The 14,349-nt window shown below is 45.4% G+C and overlaps 1 protein-coding gene across 2 annotated transcripts in view; it reads right to left on the bottom strand.

The window, feature by feature from the left end:
* LOC139273193 (E3 ubiquitin-protein ligase pellino homolog 1) overlaps window positions 1–13,584 on the bottom strand; it is a 46,873-nt gene extending 33,289 nt beyond the window's left edge. Inside the window, exon 1 of one of the 2 annotated variants that reach the window (XM_070889768.1) lies at window positions 13,438–13,584. The gene's annotated coding sequence lies outside the window, so the exon portion shown is untranslated. Of the gene's footprint in view, window positions 1–11,806; window positions 11,920–13,437 lie in introns of those variants that run through there. The other variant, XM_070889766.1, reaches the window with a different exon arrangement.
* Window positions 13,585–14,349: the final 765 nt, after the last annotated feature.

Raw genomic sequence — 14,349 nt, forward strand, 5'->3', positions numbered from 1 at the left:
AGGAGGAGGAGGAGGGGATGAGGAGGAGGAGGAGGAGGGGATAAGGAGGAGGAGGAGGAGGAGGAGGAGGAGGAGGAGGAGGAGGAGGAGGAGGAGGAGGAGGGGATAAGGATAAGGAGGAGGAGGGGATAAGGAGGAGGAGGAGGAGGAGGAGGAGGAGGAGGAGGAGGGGATAAGGATAAGGATGAGGATGAGGAGGAGGAGGAGGAGGAGGAGGAGGGGCTAAGGATAAGGAGGAGGAGGAGATAAGGATAAGGAGGAGGGGATAAGGAGGAGGAGGAGGAGGAGGGGATAAGGATGAGGAGGAGGAGGAGGAGGAGGGGATAAGGATAAGGAGGAGGAGGGGATAAGGATAAGGAGGAGGAGGGGATAAGGATAAGGAGGAGCAGGAGGAGCAGGAGGAGGAGGAGGGGATAAGGATAAGGAGGAAGAGGAGGAGGAGGGGATAAGGATGAGGAGGAGGAGGAGGGGGAGATAAGGAGGAGGAGGAGGAGGAGGGGATAAGGATAAGGAGGAGGAGGAGGAGGGGATAAGGATAAGGAGGAGGAGGAGGAGGGGATAAAGATAAGGAGGAGGAGGAGGAGGAGGAGGGGATCAGGATAAGGAGGAGGAGGAGATAAGGATAAGGAGGAGCAGGAGGAGGAGGAGATAAGGATAAGGAGGAGGAGGAGGAGGAGGGGATAAGGATGAGGAGGAGATAAGGAGGAGGAGATAAGGAGGAGGAGGAGGAGGAGGAGGAGGAGGAGGAGGAGGAGGAGGAGGAGGAGGAGGAGGAGGAGGAGGAGGGGATAAGGATAAGGAGAAGGGGAGGAGGGGATAGGGATAGGGATAAGGATAAGGATAAGGATAAGGATAAGGATAAGGATAAGGATAAGGATAAGGATAAGGATAGGATAAGGATAAGGATGAGGTGGAGAGGGGGCCGAGAGGGAGAGGGGGCCGAGAGGGAGAGGGGGGCCGAGAGGGAGAGGGGGCCGAGAGGGAGAGGGGGCCGAGAGGGAGAGGGGCCGAGAGGGAGAGGGGGCCGAGAGGGAGAGGGGGCCGAGAGGATGGGGGCGGGAGGATGGGGGTGGGAGGGAGGGGGGGGGAGGAGGGAGGGAGGTGTGAGGGGGAGGGAGGGGTGAGGGTGGCGGGGGAGGGAGGGGGAGGGTGGTGGGAGGGAGGAGGAGAGGAAGGGAGGGAGAAGGAGGCTGAACGGGCTGGGCCCAAGACTTCAGGCTGGATTTACAAGTCTTCAGCACCGGATTTACAGGTAGGTGGCATCAGGTCCTGGGTCTGGGGGGCGGGGGGGCTGTCACGGAGGTCGGGTCGCGGGTCAAGTCGGGTCGGGAGCAAGCAGGAGCTGGGCATAGGAGGTGAGCCTTATCCACGCAGCCCCAGTGAGGCCATTCGGCCAGGGCTAGGGGCTTCGTGCTTCGGGCCCCTCCCACACAGTTTTGGGCGCCTGGAGCTACTGCACATGCGCGCCCACTGTAGCGCGCATGTTCAGAGGTCCCGGCACTGTTTTCAGCGCAGGGACCTGGCTCTGCCCCCCACAGCTCATGCTGCGCCGCGCCCAGCTCCAGAGGACCTGCAGGGAGCCGGAGAATAGGTGAGGTTTTTTTTAGGCGCATTTTGTGGCGCGAAAAACAGGCGTCCAGGTCGGGGCTGCACCGCTCTAGGCGCGGCCCGAAACTTGGGCCCCCAAGTGTGCATTTCTGTTGTAATTGCCGCAAATCCTTCCCATACAAGGTGTACTAATTCAACATGGTTTTGGATTTGAAGTGATTTGTATTAGGTGAATTTAGAATTTAGATCTGCTCAAATTCAATCCATGAGCACATCATTCTTTAACATTAATTACAAAATCCCAGAAAGCAAAATCAGCCTGGCAACATAATTTTGCAAACTGCAGGGTTCAGTGCTGGTATCCAGCTATTTACAATATATATTAATGATGTGGATGAAGGAATTGAATGTAATATCTCCAAGTTTGCAGATGACACTAAGCTGGGTGGCAGTGCGTGCTGCGAGGAGGATGCTCGGAGGCTGCAGGGGGACTTGGACAGGTTAGGTGAGTGGGCAAATGCATGGCAGATGCAGTGTAATGTAGATAAATGTGAGGTTATGCACTTTGCTGGCAAAAACAGGAAGGCAGATAATCTGAATGGTGAAAGATTAGTAAAAGGGGAGGTGCAACGAGACCTGGGTGTCATGGTACATCAGTCATTGAAGGTAGGCATGTAGGTACAGCAGGCAGTAAAGAAAGCAAATGGCATGCTGGCCTTCATAGTGAGAAGGGTGAGTATAGAAGCAGGGAGGTCTTACTACAGTTCTACAGGGCCTTGGTGAGACCACACCTTGAATATTGTGTGCAATTTTGGTCTCCTAATCTGAGGAAGGACATTCTTGCTGTTGAGGGAGTGCAGCGAAGGTTCACCAGACTGATTCCCGAGATGGCAGGACTGGCACATGAAGAAACACTGGATCGGTTAGGCTTCTATTCACTGGAATTTAGAAGAATGAGAGGGGATCTCATAGAAACATATAAAATTCTGACAGGATTGGACAGGTTAGAAACATAGAAACATAGAAAATAGGTGCAGGAGTAGGCCATTCGGCCCTTCTAGCCTGCACCGCCATTCAATGAGTTCATGGCTGAACGTTCAACTTCAGTACCCCATTCCTGCTTTCTCGCCATACCCCTTGATCCCCCTAGTAGTAAGGACCTCATCTAACTCCTTTTTGAATATATTTAGTGAATTGGCCTCAACAACTTTCTGTGGTAGTGAATTCCACAGGTTCACCACTCTCTGGGTGAAGAAGTTCCTCCGCATCTCGGTCCTAAATGGCTTACCCCTTGTCCTTAGACTGTGACCTCTGGTTCTGGACTTCCCCAACATTGGGAACATTCTTCCTGCATCTAACCTGTCTAACCCCGTCAGAATTTTATATGTTTCTATGAGGTCCCCTCTCATTCTTCTGAACTCCAGTGAATACAAGCCCAGTTGATCCAGTCTTTCTTGATAGGTCAGTCCCGCCATCCCGGGAATCAGTCTGGTGAACCTTCGCTGCACTCCCTCAATAGCAAGAATGTCCTTCCTCAGGTTAGGAGACCAAAACTGTACACAATACTCCAGGTGTGGCCTCACCAATGCCCTGTACAACTGTAGCAACACCTCCCTGCCCCTGTACTCAAATCCCCTTGCTATGAAGGCCAACATGCCATTTGCTTTCTTAACCGCCTGCTGCACCTGCATGCCAACCTTCAATGACTGATGTACCATGACACCCAGGTCTCTTTGCACCTCCCCTTTTCCTAATCTGTCACCATTCAGATAATAGTCTGTCTCTCTGTTTTTACCACCAAAGTGGATAACCTCACATTTATCCACATTATACTTCATCTGCCATGCATTTGCCCACTCACCTAACCTATCCAAGTCGCTCTGCAGCCTCACAGCATCATCCTCGCAGCTCACACTGCCACCCAACTTAGTGTCATCCGCAAATTTGGAGATACTACATTTAATCCCCTCATCTAAATCATTAATGTACAGTGTAAACAGCTGGGGCCCCAGCACAGAACCTTGCGGTACCCCACCAGTCACTGCCTGCCATTCTGAAAAGTACCCATTTACTCCTACTCTTTGCTTCCTGTCTGACAACCAGTTCTCAATCCATGTCAGTACACTACCCCCAATCCCATGTGCTCTAACTTTGCACATCAATCTCTTGTGTGGGACCTTGTCGAAAGCCTTCTGAAAGTCCAAATATACCACATCAACTGGTTCTCCCTTATCCACTCTACTGGAAACATCCTCAAAAAATTCCAGAAGATTTGTCAAGCATGATTTCCCTTTCACAAATCCATGCTGACTTGGACCTATCATGTCACCTCTTTCCAAATGCACTGCTATGACATCCTTAATAATTGATTCCATCATTTTACCCACTACCGATGTCAGGCTGACCGGTCTATAATTCCCTGTTTTCTCTCTCCCTCCTTTTTTAAAAAGTGGGGTTACATTGGCTACCCTCCACTCCATAGGAACTAATCCAGAGTCAATGGAATGTTGGAAAATGACTGTCAACGCATCCACTATTTCCAAGGCCACCTCCTTAAGTACTCTGGGATGCAGTCCATCAGGCCCTGGGGATTTATCGGCCTTCAATCCCATCAATTTCCCCAACACAATTTCCCGGCTAATAAGGATTTCCCTCAGTTCCTCCTCCTTACTAGACCCCCCGACCCCTTTTATAACCGGAAGGTTGTTAGTGTCCTCCTTCGTGAATACCGAACCAAAGTACTTGTTCAATTGGTCCGCCATTTCTTTGTTCCCCGTTATGACTTCCCCTGATTCTGACTGCAGAGGACCTACGTTTGTCTTTACTAACCTTTTTCTCTTTACATATCTAAAGAAACTTTTGCAATCCGTCTTAATGTTCCCTGCAAGCTTCTTCTCATACTCCATTTTTCCTGCCCTAATCAAACCCTTTGTCCTCCTCTGCTGAGTTCTAAATTTCTCCCAGTCCCCAGGTTCGCTGCTATTTCTGGCCAATTTGTATGCCACTTCCTTGGCTTTAATACTATCCCTGATTTCCCTTGATAGCCACGGTTGAGCCACCTTCCCTTTTTTATTTTTATGCCAGACAGGAATGTACAATTGTTGTAGTTCATCCATGCGGTCTCTAAATGTCTGCCATTGCCCATCCACAGTCAACCCCTTAAGTATCATTCGCCAATCCATCCCAGCCAATTCACGCCTCATACCTTCAAAGTTACCCTTCTTTAAGTTCTGGACCATGGTCTCTGAATTAACTGTTTCATTCTCCATCCCAATGCAGAATTCCACCATATTATGGTCACTCTTCCCCAAGGGGCCTCGCACAACGAGATTGCTAATTAATCCTCTCTCATTACATAACACCCAGTCTAAGATGGCCTCCCCCCTAGTTGGTTCCTCGACATATTGGTCTAAAAAACCATCCCTTATGCACTCCAGAAAATCCTCCTCCACCGTATTGCTTCCAGTTTGGTTAGCCCAATCTATGTGCATATTAAAGTCACCCATTATAACTGCTGCACCTTTATTGCACGCACCCCTAATTTCCTGTTTGATGCCCTCCCCAACATCACTACTACTGTTTGGAGGTCTGTACACAACTCCCACTAACGTTTTTTGCCCTTTGGTGTTCTGCAGCTCTACCCATATAGATTCCACATCATCCAAGCTAATGTCCTTCCTAACTATTGCCTTAATCTCCTCCTTAACCAGCAATGCTACCCCACCTCCTTTTCCTTTTATTCTATCCTTCCTGAATGTTGAATACCCCTGGATGTTGAGTTCCCAGCCCTGATCATCCTGGAGCCACGTCTCCGTAAGCCCAATCACATCATATTTGTTAACATCTATTTGCACAGTTAATTCATCCACCTTATTGCGGATACTCCTTGCATTAAGACACAAAGCCTTTAGGCTTGTTTTTTTAACACCCTCTGTCCTTTTAGAATTTTGCTGTACAATGGCCCTTTTTGTTCTTTGCCTTGGGTTTCTCTGCCCTCCACTTTTCCTCATCTCCTTTCTGTCTTTTGTTTTTGCCTCCTTTTTGTTTCCCTCTATCTCCCTGCATTGGTTCCCATCCCCCTGCCATATTAGTTTAACTCCTCCCCAACAGCACTAGCAAACACTCCCCCGAGGACTTTGGTTCCGATTCTGCCCAGGTGCAGACCGTCCGGATTGTACTGGTCCCACCTCCCCCAGAACCGGTTCCAATGCCCCAGGAATTTGAATCCCTCCCTGCTGCACCATTGCTCAAGCTAGATGCAGGAAGAATGTTCCCGATGTTGGGGAAGTCCAGAACCAGGAGTCACAGTTGAAGGATAAGGGGTAATCCATTTAGGACCAAGATGAGGAGAAACTTCTTCACTCAGAGAATTGTGAACCTGTGGATTTCTCTACCACAGAAAGTTGTTGTCCAGTTCGTTAGATATATTCAAAAGGGAGTTAGATGTGGCCCTTATGGCTAAAGGGATCAAGGGGTATGGCGAGAAAGCAGGAATGGGGTACTGAAGTTGCATGATCAGCCATGATCATATTGAATGGTGGTGCAGGCTCAAAAGGCCGAATGGCCTACTCCTGCATCTATTTTCTATGTTTCTATGATGCATTTCCCATTAGGGCGAGGCTTTGTAAGTAATTAGTGCTGTGGATATTGATTAAATGTAGAAATTTGTTCGATGCAAATTAAGAACACCTCAAGCATTCTTGTTTAAATCCAAATCCATATCTCGGATACACCAGAATCCTATTTCAGATATATGAGATCCAGAGGACAATGAAAATCACAGGGGAGAGTAAAAATTATAAAAACCATGAATCTCACAATAAAGGCACGGACGGCCTCAGTAATTCACTGAATATGGTGTCTTCTTCCTCCATTTTTCTCCCCTCCCCTAAATGGTCATTTAAAAAAAACATGAACTGCAACATAGTTGAATGTCATCCTATCTTCAGATAACGTGTGCGCGTTATCTATTTCCTGCAGAGGTCAATGAATTCCAAACAAAGACAGGAGCTCAAGCTAATTTTCTTCCTCCTTAATGCAGAGGTAGTAAGACCCACTGTAGCATAGCATATCTACTGTCCCAGCTAAAGAGAGCTCACTCAGCACAGGAAAATCGAATTTGGGACCTTCCCAGACTCTCTAGCTCAGCTACTCACTGCCTTAAATCAGCCGAATCACTGGGGAAACCATATGCTGACCATTTTTGATTCATATCCAAATACAAGATTTACTTTTCCCAAAGGAATACATAGTGCTTGCCAGAATGTTGGTGCTGGTCGTGTGCAAATTAGCTATTTTGATCCCAGTTTTTGTTCAACATTTCCACTTTTTGGGAAGTGGAGAAGTAAATCCCATTGCTCAAAATAGCTGATAATTCAAGCTATTATTTCGGAGACTCTGATTAGTCAATGGGCAAATGCCCTACTTGCTGTGGTATGAAGGTATGGACGATAAACATTACTACTGGAACAGGTGAAATTTGTAAAGACATTATAATTGTCCTGCAGAGGGGCAAGAAGAAAGGTATCCTGTTCCCATTTGCTATGCAGTAATGTCTGCTAAAAAGTGCAAGCATGGACAGTGAGAGGACATGGTCAAAATCAATTCAATGCCTTCCTTGGTGGGCTAGAATGCAAACAACCTACTGTCTCTGGACTCACGAACCAACAGCCACCTAGACAAGACATATTTAAATTCTTGGCCTCCTATACTGTTCAAATGAAGCTTAACGGAAGCTCGAGGAACAGCACCTCATTAGACACTTTACAGCTTTAAGGACTAAATATTGAGTTCAACAATTTCAGATCATAACCACTGCTCCCATTTTTTTCAGATATTGGATGTTGGTAATGATTCTGCGGTTACCATTTACAGCTCCTCTAGACCCATCTTTTGTTTCTTTACTTGTCCCATTACCATCCCCTTTTGACTAGCACCATCGTCCCTTTTCTCATTTAATCACTCATGCCCCCCACCTGATCACAGACCCTCCCCTTTGTTCTTGCCTCCCCTTCCTCACCTCCTCACTTGTTTAAAACCGGTTACGTTTTTAACATTTTCCAATTCTGTTGAAGGGTCATAGACCTGAAACGTTAACTCTGTTTCTCTCTCCATAGATGCTGCCTGACCTGTTGAGCATTTCCAGCATTTTCTGGTTTTATTTCAGATTTCCAGCTTACAACAATGACTAGACTTCAAAAGTACTCCATTGACTGTAAAGCGCTTTGAGACGTCATGAAACATTTCCTCTGCCCACCTGGGGCTCACTTGCCGTGTAGGAGTTCAGAGCAGAGCGCTTGCTTAGGGAGTCTCGTGTCAAGCATGCGGACGATGTAGCCCACCGAACGGAGCTGGTTGAGTGTGGTCAGTGCTTCGATGCTGGGGATGTTGGCCTGAGCGAGAACACTGATGTTGGTGCATCTATCCTCCCAGTGGATTTGCAGGATCTTGCGGAGGCAGTGCTGGTGGTACTTCTCCAGCGCTTTGAGATGTCTACTGAATGTATAGTCCACATCTCAGCCATATAGGAGGGCGGGTATCACTACTGCCCTATCGACCATAAGCTTGGTGCCAGATGAGGAGTCCTGGTCTTCAAACACTCTCTTCCTCAGGCAACCGAAGGCAGCGCTGGCACACTGGTGGCGGTGTTGGACTCTCAAACCAACATCCACACCGGCACCTGGGAATCCCTGGCCCGAGACCACCCTAAGTGGAGGAAGAGCATCCGGGACGGCGCTGAGCACCTCGAATCACGTCGCTGAGAGCATACAGAAATCAAGCACAGACAACAGAAGAAGCGTGCTGCAAACCAGACTCCCCACCAACCCTTTCCTTCAATCACTGTCTGTCCCACCTGTGACAGAGACTGTAATTCCCATATTAGACTATACAGTCACCGGATAACGCACTTTTAGAATGGAAGCAAGTCTTCCTTGATTTCGAGGGACTGCCTATGATGATGGCCATGAAAGGCGCTATATAAGTGCAAGTCTATCTGACACACCTCTCCATATCCCACTATTATCTGTTTGCCCGTGATGCACCACTATTTTCTCAAAAAACACCCCCAAATGTTTGGGAGGATGTCCCTACTCATACTCCAAACAAGCCTGCTTTCAACAAGTTGTCTCAGAAGTATAAAAGACTTGACAACACAGGATAACTGCTGGCTTGTAGCTCCAAATCTCTAGGTTACCAAATTAAATTTTCAAAATGGAAGCATCTGTGTACTTTGCACAATTCACACTGAAGCACATATTTATCCATCAAATAATTTAAATCCTGAAAGGAGTCCAATATTTACACTAAAATCACTGGCATTATAAACAAAGATGTTGCATTCCCTCACACAATTAAAAAACAAATAAAAAACACGAGTAGAGTGCTAGTAAACACTGATTATAATTGCCAGCAAAGATTAAAAGCAAGACAACAAGATGGCAGATTTGAGTAATGGTTAAATGCTTGAAGTGCTCTTTTTGGGAATAATCTCAGCCATCTGAAATACTGCTGGAAACCTTAATCTATATTTTAAAATCCACATATTTGGGGTTTATTGGCATGAAAAGGGGTATCATACATTTTTCAGAAGGTCTGTTCTTCAGAATACAAAGACATGGTTAGAAAAATGGCCCAATTTTCACACATTTGCATTTATGGGACCTGCATCTCCTACTTTATACCAGCCAACTGAGGCATATAACCTTCAAAGATCACTCAAATTCTGAATTACACAGCACATACCTACCTACTGTTTGAATTGAAGAATTTAAGGGCTTTTATTTTCCAGTTGACAGCACAAAATATTCAATAGCGTATATGCTATCAAGTTTAATTGAGTTTTATGATCAGTTAAGGATGTGAATTACTCAAATATGCAGACTTCAGCAATCACAATCTAGAAACGGTAATTTATAGTTATAGCTTGGAACAGATTTCAAAAATCATCTGGAATAGATTCCCATTAGGTTATTAGTTCCACACATTTCTTATGAGGTTTTATGATGGCTCACAATTTTTGTTCCATTTAAAATACTACAAAATAAATAATCTGCATGAGAACTCAACACGCTTCAGCATCTATAATAACCATTTAAGGGAGAGACGGAGGTGAAAGCAATATTGCTGCTGGACCTGAATATTATAAAGATCATTAGAAACAATGGAATCAGCAACATCTATATCATATGAACTATACTCAAGGCAGACTATAATCACATAATTGTTCCATTCTTTGCCTGGGCATAATAAAATTCACTGAACTAATGCTAGCAAGAAATCTTAAGTTGGAATTCTCCATAAACTAAAAGAAGAAGAAGAAAAGTAAATAATACACTTCAAATTGTAAAATTTTGAATGGAGCAAGGGGAGCTTGGGTGGGCAGGTACACTGGTCATTAACAAGATGGCAGACCTAAAAAGGCAGACTACAATCCTTAGTTGTGTATTTAGAGACACAGAATACAAAAGCAAGGGGTAACATTGAACTAGTCAACAACCTCAGTTGGGAATAATCAGCAAGGTTTTGGGTATCCTAAAATAGAAAGGATGCAAGAGTCAGGGAAAATATATACCATAGATTTTCATTAGGATGTTACCATGCACGAGGAGTTACAGTTATTAATTCAGAAGTTAGGATTTATCCACTAAAGATGAGCAGGTTGAGTGAGGTATTCAAAATTTGAAGGGTGCGATAGGTAAATAGTAGCCGATTCCATTGGGTCATAGAGATAGACAAGAGGGCAAAATTTTAAGATAAAAAGGACACAAAAATAATTAAAAGGTTAGAAAAATAATTAATCCATGGAGAGTGGTTAGATTGTAGCATATACTGCCACAAACTGCTGTGGAAGCAGAATTAACAAATTATTTTAATAGGGAATTAGATATTTCCTGGAAAAATATGAAAGGGTATGTATGGGGACTGAGCAGACAAGACAGGGTAGATGCAGGGAACATGTTTCCTCTGGCTGGGGTGTCTAGAACCAGGTGTTGGCCATTTAGGAATGAGATGAGGCGAAACTTCTTCACTCAGAGGGTGGTGAATCTTTGGAATTCTCTACCCCAGAGGGTTGTGGATGCTCAGTCGATGAGTATATTCAAGACAAAGCTAGATATAGATTTTTCAATATTAAAAGGAATCAAGGGATATGGGGACAGTGCAGGAAAGTGAAGTTGAAGCAGAAGATCAGCCATGATCTTATTGAATGGCAGAGCAGGTTCGAGGGGCCAAATGGCCAAATCCTGCTCCTAATTCTTATGTTCTATTAGACATGCTGGCTCAAGCAGAGATAAAACACCAAATATTTGGTGCCTAATTGCTGGTTCTGTGCTGTAACATTCTATGATTTATAACTACTACAAGAGAGGCAGTTAGTATTGTTTGCATCGTTTTATACACCTTGGTAATTAAAGCAGGACTTCTACATTCAGCAACACTTTCCTTAGTGCTTTATTAACCCTCTAATTACCCATTTGTAATTATATTCATTACTTAAATAGAAGAAATGTGGTCATGTTTTGCCAGTGGGAAAACCGAAGTGAACAATTCTTAGTATTTTTCAGATTTCAAACTATGTAATGCTCATTGGCTGGACAAATTTTAGATTAGATTTCTACCGCAATCATTTCTGATATTACAACTCCAAAAGATAATGGGCACATTGGGTTGTGCTGGTTTCCCAATACTAAGAAATGCATTATCTTGCTTCCCTTACAAAGATTACACAATTCTGTACCTTGTCTGAGATCATCCCAAAGAACTAGGCATCAAGCGCAACGAAGAATTAAACATTTTACCGAGAGAAATTAAGCTGTCAGCAAAAAGATTCTCGAACTAAGTGAGACGGAAGAAAAATAAACTCGTATCCTAATAAGGTTGTAATATTTTCCTCCACCCACAGTGGGCTACGAGTTTAGCAAACATTGTATCTCAGACGAGACCCAGCACCAGACAAAGCCCCCACCTCGGGCCCGAGGCCAAGGGCCTCTCCCTCTGGTTCACATCAGACCCAAGGACAGTTCTTAGGGAAGTGTGGGAAACCAGCACAGAAATGAACGGAGGGAGAATCGGGATCTAACGATAATTCCTGAAAAGCTTCCAAACCAGGCGCTGCAGAGAATTTCGGAGTTTCCTCCGCGCAACACAAAGCAGATCGGATAAAAACGAGCGTCAAGTTAGATTGTTCGCCAATTTTCATATAAAAGTTCTATTTTAATAGACGTACTCGAAATAGAATAATCGAACTAAAAGAACTTACCAACGATTTCTTCTCGCCCCCGTCCGTACTTTAACATTAAAGCTAAATTTACAACCGCTCAACGAAGACCTCTGCCCGATCCGCCATTTTGTTTAAACGACCTGAAGACAGCACAACTGCAGAGCAGAGTGGCGCGTGACGTCATCGCACAGGCCCCGCCCCGTCAGCGCGGTGGTCCCGCCCCTTTCTCTGACTGATCAGTGGTGCATGGCGTCATCGTAACGGCCACGCCCCTATCCCCCCCCCCCCGCACTCACTGGTCGTGTGGCGCCTGACGTCAACGCGAAGGCCCCGCCTCTTTCCTCCGCGCTTGACACGCCGTGTCTCATGACGTCAGCACGAAGACCAGCCTCTTTTCCTCGCACTGACTGGGAAGTTGCAACCAGTAGTTCGGTTTGCGTCCAAACTATTAACTGCATTTTAACCAAACTATTTGTTTCCCCGCAAAATAAATAAAAATTATATCAAGTACTAATACTTTTAAAAATATGTATTGCAAATAAATTCACTAAAATACAGTTAGCAGACTCAGAAGGACAACCCCAGTTACATTACAATCATGCAAAGTATATATTTCTCTTAAATATAGTGGGTGCACATCTGGTTACTAATTAAATGAACAACTGCAAATCTAAGAAATTATACCACATCGCTCACAGTCGAATGGGAAGAGACGGGAGAAAGGCTATTTGGGTCTACCAATCTGCCACCAATCTACAGAAACAGGATTTAACATTAGGAAGCCGGTTCACCCACAGAAAATATCAATATAAAATATTTTCTAGAACTATAAAAGTGGCTTTAAAATCTCCGGACAGTGTTTTCACAGCAGTAAATGGAGGGCAGATCGCAGCATCTCAGCTCAAATATAATCGCACATTACCAGTATAGAAATATAGCAGTATAGAAATGTCCAGCACAGGAAGCCATTCGGCCCATCGTATGTATGCTGACTCCTTACGATGCAAAATAATCCCACACCCCCACGCTCTCCCCATATTATGGGTGAGCAATACAGCTTGTGCAATGCGTGGCCCGGGAGATAATAATTGGAATTTACATGATTTTCCAGTTCTTGCCATGAATCATCAGCATTTTAAACACTTTTGGTATCGATGTTTTTTATAAATCGCTCAACACAATCACCAACGCTCTGCTATACCGTGTTAGCGAGTCGCTATTATAGTAGAGCGCCCCCTGATCACACGTACAAAATAAATCGTGTTTATAATTCAAGCCTGTCGCTGCCCGGGAGTCAGACGCGTCTCTTTGTGTTTCCCACAGAGGCGAGCTCCAATGCACACAATTACAAGACGATATCAGACGTGCCTTATGATCGTACGATTGCACATGGGGAAGGATTTTAAAGCATTAAATGAATCATTCTAAAACCAAAGAAACACACGCACAATGCAGATGTAAGCTTGTACATATAAATACTTCGCTGGCAACATTTAATCTCAAATCGGAAGGAATGCTCGCCCCAGCTGCACAGATATTTAAAATATAATAATTTACGATCACCAAAACATAACCAGTCTATTCCACAATCTTCTATATCCCCCCGCCCAATTATCATCCCATCATTTACCCACCCGATCGGAAAAAGATACAATGCAACTTTCGCTTACCCGATTGTTACAAGTGTGCGATTTTGTGCGCAAATCCAGACCAGCCGCTCTCAATTTTTGCAGCGCAAACTCAAGCGCTGCACATTCCCACTCCCCCCAGCTCTCTGCTCCACAACTAAAGTGGCGTTCGCCGGGAGGGGAAACCTCTCTCCTCCCCCACCCAAAGTCTAGCTCCTCCTCATCGCGGCCAGTCGGCCGGCCGCCGAATCAGACCCGGCTCCACAAGACGGCATCGTGGGAATTGTAGTTCTGTCACAAGCCCTGCTGGCCTTGACATACAACTTATAATTTGTAGACTTGCATTGATATAGCGCCTTTCAGGGCCTCAAGACGTCCAAAAACGCTTTACAGCCAATGAAGTAATTCTGAAATGTAGTCACTGTTGTAATGTAGGAAATGCGACAGCCAATTGCCCTCAGCAATTCCCACAAACAGCCATCATCATCATAGGCAGTCCCTCAAAATCGAGGAAGACTTGCTTCCACTCTAAAAGTGAGCTCTCAGGTGACTGTACAGTCCAATACGGGAATTACAGTCTCTGTCACAGGTGGGGCAGATAGTGGGTGAAGGAAAGGGTGGGTGGGGAGCCTGGTTTGCCGCATGTTCCTTCCGCTGTCTGTGCTTGTTTTCTGCATGCTCTCGGCGACAAGACTCGAGGCGCTCAGCGCCCTCCCGGATACTCTTCCTCCACTTTGGGCGGTCTTGAGCCAGGGATTCCCAGATGTCGGTGGGGATGTTACACTTTATCGAGGAGGCTTTGAGGGTGCCGAGGACACCCACAAACAGCAATGTGATACTGACCAGCTAATCTAATGTTGATTGAGGGATAAATATTGGATGCGTCTATTTGTACTGCCAAAATGGCCACCTTGTCCGCTATTGGCTCTCCCATATAACTTGACCTATTGTTGA

Source organism: Pristiophorus japonicus, chromosome 9, assembly GCF_044704955.1.
Source record: "Pristiophorus japonicus isolate sPriJap1 chromosome 9, sPriJap1.hap1, whole genome shotgun sequence".
NCBI lineage: Eukaryota > Metazoa > Chordata > Chondrichthyes > Pristiophoridae > Pristiophorus > Pristiophorus japonicus.